The sequence below is a fragment of the Sorex araneus genome, chromosome X (genome assembly GCF_027595985.1).
Source record: "Sorex araneus isolate mSorAra2 chromosome X, mSorAra2.pri, whole genome shotgun sequence".
In the NCBI taxonomy this organism is placed as follows: Eukaryota; Metazoa; Chordata; class Mammalia; order Eulipotyphla; family Soricidae; genus Sorex; species Sorex araneus.
The window spans coordinates 55296267-55312850 of NC_073313.1; the positions used below are offsets into that span (position 1 = coordinate 55296267).

General features: G+C 42.9%; 1 protein-coding gene across 8 annotated transcripts in view; it reads left to right on the top strand.

Annotated features, from left to right (window-relative positions):
• The first annotated feature begins 864 nt into the window (after positions 1-864).
• GPR173 (G protein-coupled receptor 173) overlaps positions 865-16584 on the top strand; it is a 43228-nt gene continuing 27508 nt past the window's right edge. For 5 of the 8 annotated variants that reach the window (XM_055120325.1, XM_055120327.1, XM_055120329.1 and 2 more), the window contains exon 1: positions 865-1264. The gene's annotated coding sequence lies outside the window, so the exon portion shown is untranslated. Of the gene's footprint in view, positions 1265-1807; positions 1870-16584 lie in introns of all 8 variants that reach the window. The other 3 variants (XM_055120326.1, XM_055120330.1, XM_055120332.1) reach the window with 1 other exon arrangement.

The following is a 16584-nucleotide window of genomic DNA, read 5'->3' on the forward strand; positions in this document are numbered from 1 at the left end:
ATCCGCACTCCTCTGCCTGCCTCTCTCAAGCATCTCAGAAAGGCTGAGGTCTGACTTCCCAGGATGACTATTGTCGGTTCTACAGCCACACTAGCACCCTCAACCAGTCTGGTCAGCCAGCAGGCAGCACCACCTCAGCCTAGCCAGCTTCCCCTCCCTGCCCCGCCCCAGGTTGGACCGGCAGGCGGCTGGGAGTCTCCCTGCTGCTAAGCTTCTCTGCTTCCCTCCCTCTCCCTCCCTGCCTCCCTCCTCCTCCTCCACCCGCCCCTGAGGCAGGGACCTTGCAAATCGAGAAGAGGGGGAACAGACCAGCGAGATGGAATTCAGTTTAGGACCCCCAGCTCGCCGCTGATGCTCCATCCAGTCTGAGTCTCCTCAGCATCTTGGAACCTGAATTGATATGAACTGGGGTAGTTCCCAGGCCAAGAGGGTCCCTCCGACCAGCTCATAGAGCTCTCGTTTTACATCAGGACCCCCCCCCTCGGATGCTCTGAGCCACCCTCCTCAACCCGGATCTAAAACCCGGGACACAGCTATCAGGCCAGCCTCTCTCTCCACCCCACCCCCTCTTTCTGGCGTCCATCCCCTCCCCAACACCACCTCTGCTGCTGCCTCTGGCTGTGAACCTGCACCTTTTCACCAGCCCCTCCAAACCTGAGGAGCGGGGCGAGCCTGGATGAGAGCCCCCCAACCCGGGGTTCTCCCAGGCCATGGCCCAAGTGCACGCAGGGAGGAGCCCCGGACCCTGAGCATCTGCTAGAGACTTGGCAGAGGCCCCGCGGGGACCGGGGACCGTGTCTTCTGAGGACAAAAGGCGGCGGCCAGCAGGCAGACGGGTGGGGGTGGGGGGGAGGGGTGGGGGAGGGGGCCCGGCGGCCCACGGGTTGCTGGAGCCAGCGCTGGCCCCCCCTCCCAGCTTCGAGGTGCATGAAGATGGGGATGGGAGTGTGTAGTAGGGGAAGCAGCCGCCCGGGACCCCCTCCGGCCAGCTAGCCAGTCACCCCAAGGAGGTGTGCTGCCCACCTGGTATTCTACACCACCCCCCAGCCCTGTCCAGTGCACCCCGCTGGTGCCTGCTTTTCCCTGGTATCTTCGATTTAGACCAGACCCACTGTATCCAAGGCAACCATTGCAGGAGTGTCACTTGCTGCTGATCACTGAGGGTCCCATAGTGTGGCCCCGGCTGTGAGGCTGTGATTGTCCTGGTTGAAACAGCTTGAACCCCCTCCCTGGATTCAAAGACAGCCCTGCTGAGAAAACTCAGGTAAGCAGTCAGTATTCTGCCACCAAAGAATGCGGGCTGGGACTTCTCTCCTGTCACTCCATATAAATTTCAACCTCCATCTCTACCTAGCTTGTCTGTTTGTCTGTCCCCGCTCCCTCTGTGTTTGTGAACGCGCATGCTCATGTGTGTGTGTGTGTGTGTGTGTGTATGTGTGTGTGTGTGCGCCCGTGCAAGCTCGCACACACAGACACATGTTCTGTCTCTATCTGTCTCTGTCTCTCTCCTACCCTGTTAATCTCTCTTTTCATCACGAAGGCAACCTAAAGAGTCCTCTAGCCATCCCCATCTTTCCCAATCCCAAATGTCCCATGAGCAAGGGAACTACCACCTGTTTCCCTGCACAGGGTCTGTTTTTATCATTGTGCTTGTGTCTGTGCTTGAGGCTGTGTTAATCTTTCATTGTGTGCTGGCCTTGGCATGCCTGGGAGCCTGGCTGGCTCGGCTCCCCTCACAATGCCTGCACTCTTGGCAGCCTCAGACCCTGAGGCTACCTCCTCTCATGCCTCCTTCACTCTCTTCCAGGTTCCTTGGCCTGTGTGTGTCTGTGTCTGTCTGTCTGTCTGGATGTTTCTGTGAGCAGGCAGGTAAGTAGACATGAGAGAGAAGATGCTTTCAGCACAAACCACCTGCACTCCTTTTTTCCCCTTCCCTTTATTCTCTGTATCTCTCCACAGGTAGTACAGACTTTACTCACTCACTCACTGCTGAAAATTTCCCAGCCAGGGAGAGGGACTGTGGGACAGGAAGGTGAGGTGGAGGGTAGGGAGCACTCCCAGCTCCTTGGTTTCCTGATGGCTTTGTGTGGGCAAGGATCATGCCACACAACAACCTGAAGGGGCCAGACACAACACAGTTGTCCCCACAGTGCAGATCCCAGCCTCCATCACAGACGGTCTTTGTCTGCTTCAGCTGTTCATGTTCTGTGTGCCAAATTGTATGGTCAGTGGTCCTTGTGTCTCCAAGGAGACAAAGGCCTGATATTTGTCTAAAGATTCTCCAGGCACAATTCTCCCAGCTACTGACTCTGCAACTTGAGTGAAAGTATGCCACTCATTGAACCTTGGTTTTCCCATTTGTCAGAGATTGGTGACCCTTGCATCCTGGGTGCCTGTAGTGACTGAATGAGTTGATCATGTAGTAAAGAATGTCATAAAGAGTGCCAGTAGAGCTCCTGGTTAATATTGTCACTGATTAATCATGATTAATTTTGTTATTGATTATCTGGTGAAATCTTTCTGCTTTTACCCAGGATCTCTGCTGAGCTCTGAGTAGGGTAACAGCAGGCAAGTGGGAAATAAAATGGATGGGAGGCAAGGAGCAGGAACAGTTCTGGGCTGTTACTCCTTGTTGTAAGGAATCTTAAGTGGTGGTGGTAGGCAGTAGACAGAGCCCTCTGTCCTGGTCCACTCCATGCTCCTCTCCCTGCATATGTGTGTACTGGAGTGTATGTTTGTGTGTGTGTGTGTGTGTGTGTGTGTGTGTGTGTGTGCTTGAGCCCCTGCATTTAGCAGTGGCCTGGCTGGTAGCTTGCTACATTCCTGGTCCTAGTGATGTATGCGTCTCCATGTTGAGGGGAGACTTGGCAAGAGTTTGGTCTGTGGTCAGTGTTTGGCAGGGCTTGAGAACAAGGTTGAATCTTCTGAGATCACAAGGCTTTGGGTAATCTGGGGTGTGACCCATGCAATAGCCAGACCTATGCGGGATGACTACCAGGGAATTCCCATCCTATAGTCTGTAGTAAGGGGAACAGTCTACTGGCTGGTTTCCAGGTGCGAAGACATGGTGGAACACTGATTGCTGGCTAGAGAATACTCAAGGCCAAAGGAAGGGAATGAGTGAGAAAGAGATGCGATGAAAAATATAGATATCCTGAATATAATTTCTTTGGGAAAAGAGGACTGGGATTTCAGGCTAAACAGGAGATTTTTCTGAAGATCATTTGGCATGGAAGGCAGAAGGTCCAATCTGTGGTTACAGGCTTGTGGACCAAATATGGGTATCTATGTGCAATTGAAAACATGTGGCTGTGTGTGCATTTTATTTCTGTGTCTGTCTGTTCATGGGCATTGTGGTTGTGTAGGAGTTCTTGTATGTGAGTAGGCCACATGATGGTGATTATGAGTGTGTGGGTGTCTGAGTAGGCTTGTGTAAGCATAGGGGGCTGGGTATGGATTTTGCTGTCAGTCTCTGGATGAACAAATGGGCATATTTCATTCTGAACCTGGGTGAAGATTTTTCCTCTGAACTAGTTGGCCTGTATATATATATACAGACATGAGTATATATATATGTGTGTGTGTGTGTGTGTGTGTGTGTGTGAAGGTTTTAGAACGCCCGAGTATGTATGCCCAGTTACTAAATACCTAGAGATAACCTGGTTGTGTTTATTTTCTTGTGTGTCTGCGTGTTCCATTTGAATGTGGGTGCATTTAAATTGTGTGTTTGTAAGGGCATGTGCATATGTCCATGTATATATGGGAAGTATGGGTATGAACATGCTTCTCTGTGGGTGTGACTGTCCTATGTATGAGTAGTATTGTGTGTGAATGTCCATGTGTATTCTCCAACATTTTGAATTATGTATGTCTCTATGCAAATTTGATTATATATTGTCTGTAGAAGGATCCATGAGTCCATATCTGATTAGTAAAATATTAGTGGAAATGTCATACTGGTACAAAGAAAACTAGTTGTGTAAGTGAGGGGTACTGGAGTGATAGCACAGCGGGTAAGGCGTTTGCCTCGCACGTGGTTGACCTGGGTTCGATTCCTCCGTCCCTTCTCAGAGAGCCCAGCAAGCTACCGAGAGTATCCCGCCTGCATGGCAGAGCCTGGAAAGCTACTAGTGGCATATTCGATATGCCAAGAACAGTAACAAGTCTCACAATGGAGACGTTACTGATGCCCACTCGAGCAAATCAATGAACAATGGGATGACAGGTGCTACAGTGCTACAGTAAGTGAGGGAGAATGTGTAAATGTCATATTTTATACATGAAAATGGAATGTATGGGTATGCTTCTGTATGAAGGTATTGTAACTGTAAACAACATATATATATGTTTAGATATTGCATATATGTACATATATATGTATATTCAGACCATAAAAGGCCGTGTAAGTAGGTTAATGAATAGAGGCATACATTTAATTGTGTTTGTGAGTACACATTATTATGAGTTCATGTCAAATTGTGGTATGCATGGGTAGTTTCATTTCATAATACTTGGGTGCACATATCTCAGGTGTTTTGAGTGAATTTCTGGATGTCAGAATGAATGTGGATAGGCCTGTGTGACCAAGTATATGTGTGTGACCATATCTACTAGTATATATGTATATATCTGACTGTGTACATTTGAGTGAATATGAATATCTAAATTTAGTATTCCATGTTAACACGCATCTAAGTGTGGTGTGTGAGAATATACTTGTGTGTGTAAGGACTTGATGAATGTCCCAGTTATACAGTTTTAATTATTTGCATATGTGTGTCTGTGTTTATATACCATTGTTTGAAAACTTGTGTTATATATGTACATGCCAGTCTTAGTGTAAAGTGTATTTGAGTGAGTGTAAGAGAATTCTTTATATATATATATATGACGATTATGAGTATAATCGATTTTTTTTGCTTTTTTTTTTTTGCTTTTTGGGTCACACCTGGCAATGCACAGGGGTTACTCCTGGCTCTGCGCTCAGAAATTACTCCTGGCGGTGCTCAGGGGACCATATGGGATGCTGGGATTTGAACCCGGGTCGGCCGCGTGCAAGGCAAATGCCCTACCCGCTGTGCTATCGCTCCAGCCCCGAGTATAATCGATTCTTTTTGTAAAGATACACAAGTGTAGGAAAATATCTGAGTGTTTTTCCATGTATGCATGCGTATGAATATACATTGTCTTCAGTGTATATATAGGAATTAATGATGTACAAGTCTATGTGCATAGTTGTATATGCATAGTGTAATATGTTTTAGAATATCTGCCTATTAATACGTCTTATTGACAGACATGTATGCCTCTGGATGTTTATGTCTTGAGTACACTTGTATATGAATATGTCTGAACATGCTTATATATTGATGTCTAGAGGTATGTATGTACATTTGTGAATTCATCTTTGTTGTCTAGTCATTGTATTATTGGTTGTGATAGAGTCTACCTATCTGTAGGTATGCGTAAGTATGCCTGTGTATACATGTTTGTGAGTAAATGTATGTCCGTAACAGTCATGGGAACATGTGCCATGTATATATGCTTATGTTTGAAAGGAAATGCATATGCACATGTAGGTCCAAGTGGAGTGTAAATGTGCATTCCTATGAGTGTGCCTAAGTGTACGAACTAGTGCATATATTTATATATTTGTGCTTGTGTCTCTGATGGAGTGCATGTGAAAAAGAGAGATGCTTGGCCTTGAGCTTGTGAAAATGCATTTTATCACTGAGGGAGTGATAATGGAGGGTATTTATGAGTCTGTGTGATGCATGTATATATGTGTAGGTACATAGAGAATCCTTGGCACTCCAGTACATTCTTTGTGGCTCTAACTGTGTAGACATCTTACACAAACTATAACATCAGAACAATCCATGACCCACTTCTAAGGTCTCTGGAGTTGATCAGAGGATTTTTGTGCTGAGCTTTTGCAAGGCCTTGGTATAATTCTTATCATTATTAATATTCAGGATGAGAAATGTTCTATTAGGGAAAGAATTTATAACTTTCGTAAAAGGTATTTCTTGGAAGACAAAGAAAGACACCTCCCCTCATCTTCCCATGGTTAAAGACCCAAAACAAAATAGTGTTATGTGGTGTTTAGGGTTAGTAAGTGGTGTTCAGAGAGTGCACCTAAATTATGACATCCAGACATAAATCTGGATATCAGCTAGTATATATAAGTGAAGGTACAATATCTAGGTGAAGTGGAATGTGTATATAGAAGAGGCGATACATTTGAAAAGAGAATGAAATAATTACAGAGGGAGAAGAAGAGGGAAAGGGGAGGTAAAGAACACAAGGGGGAGGAGAAGGAACAGGAATCAGAAGACTTGAAGAGAGGGAATCTGGGTTGTATATAAAAGATTGCCCTGATGTTTCTGGGTAGAATATGGAAACACTTTGGTGTATTGAGGAGAGGTGAACATGAATGTGGTGTATATCAAGGTGTCTGTAAAGCACTATGAGAGAATTGGCCTTTTTTGGTGAAGGATGATTTGAGTGAGGGTTTGAGTATGAATATGCGTGAAGATGTATATATCTGAACAATATACGAGTTTGATGCATCTAAGTGTTACAAAAGAGTAAGTATTTAGAAAGTACGTGTGTATTTGGTATTGTGGATATATCTGTATTGTGCGCACAATAGAAGTGTATGTTTGTTCTGGATACATTATGTAGTTGGGAAAGCACAATTAAATCTAGACAATGAACTTTATAATGGCATGTATCTTATTGTGTGTATATGTGTATGAGGGAATTTGGGCACATGTGAGTGAAGTTGAGGGTGTAAGTATATAATTGTAGTGTATCTGCAGATGACATAAGGGGTGAATGCATGTGAAGATATGTGTGTGGTATGTTAGACAATATGATTGTGTCTGCATTATGTGTATAGGGTGCAGATTTTCTGGATAATAGTGCTTAAGAAAGAGGGAGTGTGGGTTGCATGTATATGTAAGAGAGTATATGAGTTTCTGAATGTGGTGGGTGTGAAAGCATAGACGTATGTGCTGGGAGAAGTATATAAGTATACTGGATGGGATGTAAGAGTTTAACTGGTTTGATTAAATGAGTGTAAGGATATTGGAGATGTAAGTGGATATACCTGTATGTGAGCGTGGATGTATCTGGGTGGTATGCATGGGGCACATCTGAGCTATGTGCGAGAACATACATGGGTATATATTTTTGTCATATATCTGAATTACATATATAGATGTGGGTAGGTGAGAATAGAGAAGCAAAGTGTATCGGGATGATGTATGGTGAGAATGCTAAGTTTATATATTTTTAATTTTAACTTTATTAAAGCATTGTGAGTTACAAAGTTATTCATAATTGGGTTTTTGACATACAATGTTCCATCACTGATACCGCCACCAATGTCAGCTTCCCTCTACCAGTGTTCCCAGGTTCTTTCTCCTGCCCCCACCTTCACCTTACCCCCTCCCCCACAGCCTCAGCCTGCCATCTTGATAGGCATCTTTTAAGTTTGGTTTTTAAAATTTGTGTCTCAGGATTTCAGTGTTGTTAACTCTGTGATTTGGATATTTAGCTCTGTCATTCATTAACACCACTGATGTACCTGACACCCCTTGACCCCTGCCCCATTGCTTCTCATCTATCTCTTCTTCCCTTCCCTTTCATTCTACTTTTTTTCTTCTCCTCTCTATACTCTGGGATCCAAGGGTAATCCAAGCATCCCCCCTTTAAACCATTGTATTTCCTCATCCAGTTACTCTAAATACCAGATATAAATGATATCACCCTGTGTTTATCCTTCTTCTTCTGGCTTACTTCATTTAACATGATATCTTTCAATTCCATTCATGTTGCAGAAAATTGCATGATATTAATATTCCATACAGTGGTGTAATTTCATTGTGTATATATGCCACATCTTCATAATACATACATACATACATATGTAATCACTTGGGTTTGTGTGAAAGTGTGTGTGTAACTGAAAAGAATGTGTGAAAGAGATTTTAGGGGATATATATAGTTGTGTAAATTTTCTTTTGACTTTTGGACTAACCTGGAGGTACTTAGGGGTCACTCTTCTCTTAGGGCTTGAGGCGTGTCCCTGGTGGTAATTGGGGAACGATGTAGTGCCAGAGAATGAATCTAGGTATGCTGCATGCTAACATTTGCTTCAGTCCTTTGAGCTATCTCCTCAGCTCTCTAAGTGTGTTTTAAGTGTTGGTACATCTGGTGGCATGGAGATGAATGCACATATGTATTTGGGCTATAGAGCATGTAGGAAGCTGTACCTGGATGGCTTATATGAAAATTTGATATATTTGGGTGGGATATATGTGTATATGTAGATGTAGGTGGATCTAAGTGATATGTCTGGATGTCAATGTATCTCAATGGTGCATATGAGATTGATTTTAGAGATTGTGTGGAACTTTGTAAGTGGGGATGTGTTTGGGTATGTGAGACAGAGTATGTGAAAAACTGTGTTTATATGAATAAGATTTATGTATGAGTAGTGTCTCTAAGTTGGGCTGGAGTGATAGCACAGCGGGTAGGGCGCTTGCCTTGCACGCTGCCGACCCGGGTTCGATTACTCTGCTCCTCTCGGAGAGCCGGGCAAGCTACCGAGAGTATCTAGCCAGCACAGCAGAGACTGGCAAGCTACCCGTGGTGCATTTGATATGCCAAAAACAGTAACAAGTCTCACAATGGAAACGTTGCTGGTGCCTGCTTGAGCGAATCGATGAGCAATGGGACGACAGTGACAGTGGCAGTGTCTGTAAGTTATGTATAGGTGGGTATCTATATGTGTATGGAGTATCTTTATGTGAGCATGGATTTATCTGGAAAGGTGTAGGAAGACTATCTAGGTATTTTGTGTATTATATAGTGTGGATATATTTAGGTGGGGTGTGTGATTTGAGGTATGTTTATGATGTATGTATCTTTCCTAGGCTAAGTATGTGAATTTCTGTGTGTGCATGCATATATAAATCTCCTCTGGAATACCTATAAATGTGAACATTTGTTTTTGCATATGTGTGTGCCTGTATGTACCTAAGCATGTTAGTACATGATTTGTGTGTGCATGTCTGAAGTGGTGTATATCTGCATTTGTGTATGAAATACATGTCTTTCTACAGGTAAGTTTCATCTGCAAGGTCTCTCGAGCCAGTCTCTGGATTTGAATCTTAGTTCTGCTATTCGTTAGCTATGTGACTTTGGGCCTAATCTCAGCTAAACCCTAGTTTCTTACTGTAAGAAGGGTAATAATACAATCTATGTCATAGAGCAAGGGGTTAGGACTTGATGAATTAATATTTGAAAAGTGCCATTTGTGGAATATAGAGTAACAGAATGGGAGACTAACACCCAAGATTATTATTTTTCTTAACTTATTATTTTTTTATTAATGACTCACCTTGAGCATACAGTTACAGATTCACATATTTTTGTGCTTGTGTTTCAGTCATACAATGCTCGAGTACCCATCCCTCCCAGTGCCCATTCTCCTTCATCGATGACCCCAGTATCCCTCCCACCCTCCCATCTCATCCCCCCACCCCATCCCACCTCTGTGGAAGGGCATTCCCTTTTGTTCTTTCTCTCCTTTTGGGTGTTGTGGTTTGCAATAGAGGTATTGGGTGGCCATCGTGTTCAATCTGTAGTCTACTTTCAGCACGCATCTCCCATCCAAGAGGGTCCTCCAACCACACTTTACTTGGTGTTCCCTTCTCTATCTGAGCTGCCTTTTTCCCCAGCATGTGAGACCAGCTTCCAAGCCATGGAGCAAACCTCCTGGTACTTATTTCTACTATTCTTGGGTGTTAGTCTCCCATTCTGTTGTTTTATATTCCACAGATGAGTGCAATCTTTTTATGTCTGTCTCTCTTTCTGACTCATTTCACTTAGCATGATACTTTCCATGTTGATCCACTTATATGCAAAGTTCATGACTTCATCTTTTCTAACAGCTGCATAGTATTCCATTGTGTAGATGTACCAAAGTTTCTTTAACCAGTCATCTGTTCTCACCCAGGATTATTAAAGATAAGTACTGGGAGGATTACTCCACAACTTAGAAGCTGGCCTCACATACTGAAGGAAAAGGCAGTTCAGGTGGAGAAGGGATCACCAAGTAAATGGTGTTGAAAGCAGACTATAGACCGAACACGATGGCCACTCAATACCTCTATTGCAAACCATAACACCCAAAAGGAAAAAGAGAGCAAAAGGGAATGCCCTGCCACTGAGGTGGGGTTAGGGGAGGGGGAACGAGATGGGAATTGTGGGAGGGATGCTGGGACCATTGGTGGTGGAAAATTGGCACTGGTGGAGGGATGGATACTTGGCCATTGTGTGACTGAAATGTCAGCATGGAAGTTTGTAAGTCTGTAACTGTACCTCACGGTGATTCACTAATAAAAAAATATTTGAAAAGTGCTTAGGATAGTGCCTGGTACATAATGAGTCCTTAGTACCATCAAAGATGCTACCTAGAGCTCTAATTATTACCTGTGCTAGTAAATAACAGTATGTGTCTATCAGTATCTGTGAATGAGGTAGTTCTCTATATGTCCTCTGTTGCATATTTGCCATGATTTTGTCTCCATATTTATGTGTGAAATAAAAGGCAGACTTTGTGATTATATGAGTGTTTGTACATAATATTGGGTATTTATATTGGGTGTTTATATATGTTCCATTTGTGTATATAAAATCATGGTTTGAGGAGGAAGGAAGAATGTGTCTAGGAGGTTGATAAAGGGAGTTTGGCTCTGTGTGTATACTTCTCAGAGCACACACACCTGGGAATATGAATGCACATACCTGTATATATACTGGTGCTGTACCCAAGTGGGTGCAGTGTTTTGAATATTACTGGTACATATGCATATGTGAGGATGCTTCTATCTGTATATGTGTATACCAGTGTGTTTTTTTTTTAATTTTTATTTTATTGAATCACCGTGAAAAAAATACAAAGCTTTCAGGTTTAAGTCTCAGTCATATTATGATTAAACCCTCATCCCTTCACCAGTGCACATGTTCCACCACCAGGAACTCCAATATACGCCTCTCCCAGCCACCCCCCACCTAAGTAGCTAATGATCTTTACTTTATTTTCTCTATACTTTGAATACATTCAATATTTCAATAGAGAACTCACTATTATTGTTTGGAATTTTCCCCCAACAATCAGGCCTGATGAAAAGGCATCATTTAATAATTTCTTTTCATTGCTGAGAATGAAGACTCTATGAGCTCGGTTTTGGATTTCTGATATTTTAGCTCAGTTCACAGTCTAGATGCATTTCTGTAAGAAGCCACTCTGAGTGCCAAAATGGGTTAGAAGACCTCTCGGATCATAGTCTTTAGGAGTAGAGGGTCTGTTTCGCACGCGGCAGCTCCGGATCGTATCTGGGCAGAGGGCGTGCTGGTAATGACCCCCTCCCATGATCATCTACGAGCAAAGTAACTGAAAAATTTATACCTCTGGGTTGGGGGTCTTAGGAGGTGGCTCTCACCACGTGGATGTTGCCGCCGCCACCATTTTCCACGCAGAAAAACAGGGTGGAGAGAGAAAATCCCTCCCCGGGTGGCACGGGGTTGTAGCACAGCTCACAGTCTAGATGCATTTCTGTAAGAAGCCGCTCTGGGTGCCAAAATGGGTTAGAAGACCTCACAGATCATAGTCTTTAGGAGCAGACGGTCCGCGTGAAGCGTGGCAGCTCCGGATCTTATCTGGGCTTCTACCAGTGTGTTTTTGATCTGAATGTTTGAAACAGGTTTGTAATAGTCAGGATATAAGCATGTGTATATGAATCTCTGTTGGGAATGTCTTAAATGTAAGACAATTGAGTTTGAGATACATATGTAGTGATGTGTTCATGTGTCTAAAGGGATTATGCTTAGATGGCCAAATACTAAATGTGTGTATCTGTGTTCTGTGAATGTATGTGTAGGTATGAATGAGTGTGTGCAACTATGGTTTAGATTCCTGTTTATAAGCATCGGCAGGTATGCATGAGTCTGCATTGTTATGCATGCCTACTGAACTGCCTGCCTCTGTGTGTGCAGCAGGGAGTCTGAGTGATGTATCAGTATGTGGGAGTATGTCTTTTCTGCTAATATATGTATGTGTTCCAGGGCATATTTGTGAGAGTGAGTGTGTGTAGGGAATAGGTCTTAATCTCACAGTGTAAAATACCAGAGAAAGGAAAGGTCTGGAGCTGTAGAATATGAGTAGGAGTTTCCCTGTGTCAGAGGGTAATTCTTGAGTCTGTACATGTATGATTGTATCATCAATTGCATAAATTCATGCAATTTGATTTGTAGGCATAGGTGTCTGCATGTGCCAGTGTGAATGATGTCTCTGTCTTCGTTTGTATTTCTGAGGAAGGGTGGTTATCTTCATTGGCATATGTATGGGTGTATTGTATATCTTTATGTGATTTGCTGGTATGTTGGCACCTGTAACATGCCTGTTTCTGTGCAGATGAAATGGGAGATGTTTTTATAAACAGTTGGTTCTGCTCATCAACTGGTATATGTCTAGAATTAAGGACATATGTGAACCTTCATGTACACATGTGACAATGTGAATGTACCTGCCTTTGTGTTTTAGTGTGTTTATGCAATGTGACTGCACGTAAATATGTTAGGGTATTCCAAGCTTGCACACAGAGAAAGTGAATTATTTCTATGGCACACTGAATAATCAATAGGATTTAGGGGTATTTAAATTGTGAAAAGAAGTTTCTTTCATTTTCTTTATATGGGTAAGTAAGAAAAAAATGAAAAGTTTTAGGGAAGTTATTAGTAGCACTGTAGCACTGTTGTCCCGTTGTTCATTGATTTGCTCGAGCGGACACTAGTAACGTCTCCATTGTGAGACTTATTGTTACTGTTTTTGGCATATTGAAGATGCCACGGATAGCTTGCCAGGCTCTGCCATGTGGGCGGGATACTCTCGGTAGCTTGCTGGGCTCTCCAAGAGGGACAGAGGAATCAAACCCAGGTCAGCTGCATGCAAGAAAATGCCCTACCCGCTGTGCTATTGCTCCAGTCCAGTTATTAAACACTGACTTTGTATTCAACTTTCAAATGTAATCTTTCCAGAATTTTTTCATAACACACTTGAGCTTACTTTGGATACTTACCAATTTTATTCACTAAAGCAAATTTGTAGTGGTTAGTCTTTCATTAAAGCAAATTTGTAGTGGTCAGTCTTTCACTAAAGCAAATATGTAGTGGTCAGTCTTTCACTAAAGCAAATTTGTAGTGGTCAGTCTTCATGCCTACTTCTGAGCCTGTGGTCACAATTGTCTTCATTTTTTATGGTTATTTGATTTATTTATAATTTCTTCATGATTTGGTAAAAGAATTGGTGCTGATCATATCTCTTCTATGATGTCAAGTTATCCTGTTTCTTGGTAGAAACCCACACAAAGTAAATAAAGTAAATTACTGTTGGGTTTCCACAGAAATGCAAATTCCCATCCAGGCCTCCCACTTCTTGATCTTGGAAAGCATTGTTTGGTTGGTTGGTTTTTGGACCACACCTGGCTCCTGTGCTCAGGACTTACTTCTGGCTCTGCACTCAGGGATCCCTCCTGATGAGATCAGGGGACCATAAGGGGTGATTGAAGCTAGGTAAGCCATGTTCAAGGCAAGCACTTACCTACAGTGCTATCTTTTTGGCTCAGGCACATTGTTAAAGGTAAGATCCATTTCATGGGGTGGAAGAGACAGTACTGAGGGTACAATACTGTTAATGATGAATTCCCATTCATATAATTCCAACACCACACCCCTTATCTACCTCCCTCTCTCCCTCTCTCAAGGACCCCAGCACCCCTATTTCATCCCCCCCTTCCACCAACACCTTGGTTTGGGTCAATTCTCCCATTGTGTTGCTTTCGGCTATTTGTTGCTACTTTTCTGTGTATATTTAAGTACCACATATGAGAGAGATCATTCTGTATCTATCCCTTTCTTTCTGACCGACTTCATTCAGCATGATACCCTCTAGTTCCATCTATGTTGCTGAAAATGGCATGATTTTATTTTTACTTAGAGCTCATATACTGTTACTAGTGTCAAGTGTGACTGGTTCTTTCACACCAAACCAACCTTTCTTTTTTTTTTTAAATTTATTTATTTTTAATTAGAGAATCACCGTGAGGGTACAGTTACAGATTTATACACTTTTGTGCTTATACTTCCCTCATACAAAGTTTGGGAACCCATCCCTTCACCAGTGCCCATTCTCCACCACCCGTAAACCCAGTGTCCCTCCCACCCTCCCCAATCCCATCTCCCCCCCACCCCACCCTGCCACTGTGGCAAGGCATTCCCTTCTGTTTTCTCTCTCTAATTAGCTGTTGTGGTTTGCAATAAAGGTGTTGAGTGGCCGCTGTGCTCAGTCTCTAGCCCTCATTCAGCCCGCAACTCCCTTCCCCCACATGGCCTTCGACTACAATGTAGTTGGTGATCGCTTCTCTGAGTTGACCTTTCCCCGGAACGTGAGGCCAGCCTCGAAGCCATGGAGTCAACCTCCTGGTACTTATTTCTACAGTTCTTGGGTGTTAGTCTCCCACTCTGTTATTCTATATACCATAGATGAGTGCAATCTTTCTATGTCTGTCTCTCTCTTTCTGACTCATTTCACTCAGCATGAAACTTTTCATGCCCATCCACTTGACTACAAAATTCTTGACCTCCTTTTTTCTAACAGCTGCATAGTATTCCATTGTATAGATGTACCAAAGTTTCCTCAACCAGTCATCCATTCTGGGGCATTCGGGTTTTTTCCAGATTCTGGCTATTGTAAACAGTGCTGCGATGAACATACATGTGCAGATGTTGTTTCGATTGTACTTTTTTGCCTCTCTGGGATATATTCCCAGCAGTGGTATTGCTGGGTCAAATGGGAATTCAATATCTAATTTTTTGAGAGTCGTCCAAATTGTTTTCCAGAAGGGCTGAACCAGTCGGCATTCCCACCAGCAGTGTAGAAGGGTCCTTTTCTCCCCACATCCTCTCCAACAGCGGTTGCTTTTGTTCTTTTGGATGTGTGCTAGTCTCTGTGGTGTGAGGTGGTATCTCAAAGTTGTTTTGATCTGCATCTCTCTGATGATTAGTGATGCAGAGCACTTTTTCATGTGCCTTTTGGCCATTTGTATTTCTTCCTTGGTAAAGTTTCTGTTCATTTCTTCGCCCCATTTTTTGATGGGGTTGGATGTTTTCTTCTTGTAGAGTTCAACCAGTGCTTTATATACCATTGATATCAACCCCTTATCTGATGGGTATTGTGTAAATATCCTTTCCCATTCTGTGGATAGTCTTTGTATTCTGGTCACTGTATCTCTTGCGGTGCAGAAGCTTTTTAGTTTAATGTAGTCCCATTTGTTGATCTCTGTTTTTACTAGATTGCTTAGTTCCGTGTCACCTTTGAAGATACCTTTATCTTCAATATCGTGGAGGGTTTCGCCGACCTTGTCTTCAATGTACCTTATGGTTTGTGGTCTAATGTTGAGGTCTTTAATCCATTTTGATCTGACTTTTGTGCATGGTGTCAGGTCAAGGTCTAAACCCATTTTTTTGCATGTGGTTGTCCAGTTGTGCCAGCACCATTTGTTAAAGAGGCTTTCCTTGCTCCACTTCACATCTCTTGCTCCCTTATCAAAGATTAGATGGTCATACATTTGGGGTTGTGTGTAGGGATATTCCACCCTGTTCCATTGGTCTACGGCTCTGCCTTTGTTCCAGTACCATGCTGTTTTAATTGTTACTGCTTTGTAGTAAAGTTTGAGGTTGGGGATGGTGATGCCTCCCATCATCTTTTTCCCAAGAATTGTTTTAGCTATCCTTGGACGTTTGTTATTCCATATGAATTTTAGGATTGCTTGATCCATTTCTTTGAAGAATGTCATGGGTATACTTATAGGGATCGCATTGAATCTGTATAATGCTTTAGGGAGTATTGCCATTTTGACAACATTGATTCTCCCTATCCACGAGCAGGGTATATGTTTCCATTTCCTCATGTCCTCTTTGATTTCATGGAGTAGCGTTATGTAGTTTTCTTTGTAAAGGTCTTTTACTTCCTTGGTTAAGCTGATTCCGAGGTACCTGATTTTCTGGGGCACGATTGTGAATGGGATTGCTTTTTTCATGTCCCTTTCCTCTGCCTCATTGTTTGCATATATGAAGGCCATGGATTTTTGGGTATTGATTTTGTAACCTGCAACTTTACTGTATAAGTCTATTGTTTCTAAGAGTTTCTTAGTAGAGGTTTTAGGCTTCTCTAGATATAGTATCATGTCGTCTGCAAATAGTGAGAGTTTGATTTCTTCCCTTCCTATCTGGATGCCCTTAATCTCTTTTTCTTGTCTAATAGCTATCGCAAGTACTTCCAGTACTATATTGAAGAGGAGTGGTGAGAGTGGGCATCCTTGTCTTGTGCCTGATCTCAGAGGAAAGGCCCTTAGTTTTTCCCCGTTGAGGATAATGCTTGCCGTAGGCTTGTGATAGATGGCTTCGACTATCTTGAGGAAAGTTCCTCCAAACCCCATTTTGGCGAGGATT